A 2,010-nucleotide genomic window follows, 5' to 3' on the forward strand; every position below is an offset into this window, starting at 1 on the left:
ACAACAACAAAAAAAACATAAATTCATAATAAAATCCAACAACACATGTAAAGTATATGAAGTTATAAAGTTGCAAGTAATCACCAAAATATTAAAATAGTTTTAAAGGTACTCCAACAAAACAAATGTTAACAACACCATTCTAAACGCTATCTCAATCTACTTATGCATCTTCTCCACCATCTCCGGTAGTGGCATCCCTTGAATTAATTGCCAATTTTCTTTCTTGAGAGAATAATGTTGGATGACCGCATTCCACCAACTCCAAGATTTTACCGAATTTACTTTGTAACCCTGCTTGACCTTGTTGAATATCAAGATTTGTACTCTCTAAATTCTTAGCTTTCTCCGTAGGTTGCTGTGTTTGCAACATAGATTCATTTGTTGCAAAAGGTTGATAGGTTGAATGTCCACACACTGAATCAGATGTGGAAGGACATGTAGATGCCGCACTAAACAATTGTCTTTAGTCTACCCTACTCCCAAAGCCATATACACTTGTGTGTGTAGCCTTCACTCTCCCCTAATTGCATCATACCATGACTGACCATCGAAACTTGGATGGGAAAGATACCATCACCAAATTTGTCGATCAATATAGCATTATACTTGTCCTATAACATGTTTAAAAGTAAATATTAACATTTACAACTCATACAATAAAAATGAATGATAAAAAAGGAAAACTCATTAACTTTTATGGCTTCATACAAATAACACATAATACACTTAAACAATGGTACCTAAAAATTAACATTATAACCAAGAAAATATATATAAAACAAACATTTCCATCACACTTATGAATCAAAACTTTAATGATAACAATTAAAAAAATGAAAAATGACTCAAATTCACTTACATTGACTACTCCTGACTTGTTGTTGATAAATTCACCCTCTCCACCCTTGCGCTTGTCTGTAGCCTGAAAAATTTCTGAATATCCTACCTCCCTACCTAGCTTCTCAGCCTGTATTTTAATTTAAAGTGTAGAAACACATAAATAAAAGAAATAGATTGTTCATTGTAAGTACTAATAATTTAACAAAAGTAACACAAAGCACTTCATTTCGTAATGACAAAAAAAAAATAGCATCAGCATAGTACTAGTGCTATAACATAAACCTAACTCCTTTCAATAACAGATGTATAAAGCAACAAGAATAATATTTCTACTAGCATGTTGGGTGTAATAGCAACAATCCATGTCCTTTTCATTCATTTACGTTTTGTTTATTTTATTTGAACTCAAGATAATGCAAGACCATAATGCCCACCCACCAATCCAAATAGACCTTATAGCACAACAATGGGGAAAACAAAACAAATATTTTATTCCTCTTTCCAAAATAAATAAAGTATTTAATTATTTGGTAGCTTTATTAGTCTAATATTCTTGTGTGTGGCTCCTGCTTCTTTCTAGAATGCACTCATGGTCAATGCCAATCCAAGCTTACTCATTTTTTATAATCATAATAAATATTATTATGAATAAGATGCATGTTTTATTTAGAAAAGTTATATAGTAATATGTCTTCTTTGGTAGAATGTTCATGCATGCATGAGTTTCTAATTTGAGAAATTTGAATATAAGAATAAATATTAAAATAAAACATTAAACATAGATTAAAAATTATAAAATAATAACTATCACTAATCGTGGCATGTTCAACCAAATCATACCATGTTCAAACAAAGATTAGTGAGGCATTTTAAGTAGATTTTATGAAACTTTAGGTGAATTGGTACTCATCATCAACGAAAATTACTATCACTAATCATGCCATGTTCAACAAAAATTAAGATAGGAACCCATCTTTAGAAGGATCATAGGGTACTATTAAGATATCATAGGATATTTATAAAATATAAATACATACCAACTTGATACCATGAATAGTGAAAGGTCGTGAACCACCCATGTGCTTTGTAATACTTCCTTCTTTCTCTGTTAAGCGGTTTGCCTTTGCTTTTCCTGATTTGGATTGCCATGCATCTGTTCCACATTCA

The sequence above is a fragment of the Dioscorea cayenensis genome, chromosome 1, assembly GCF_009730915.1.
Source record: "Dioscorea cayenensis subsp. rotundata cultivar TDr96_F1 chromosome 1, TDr96_F1_v2_PseudoChromosome.rev07_lg8_w22 25.fasta, whole genome shotgun sequence".
Taxonomy (NCBI): Eukaryota; Viridiplantae; Streptophyta; class Magnoliopsida; order Dioscoreales; family Dioscoreaceae; genus Dioscorea; species Dioscorea cayenensis.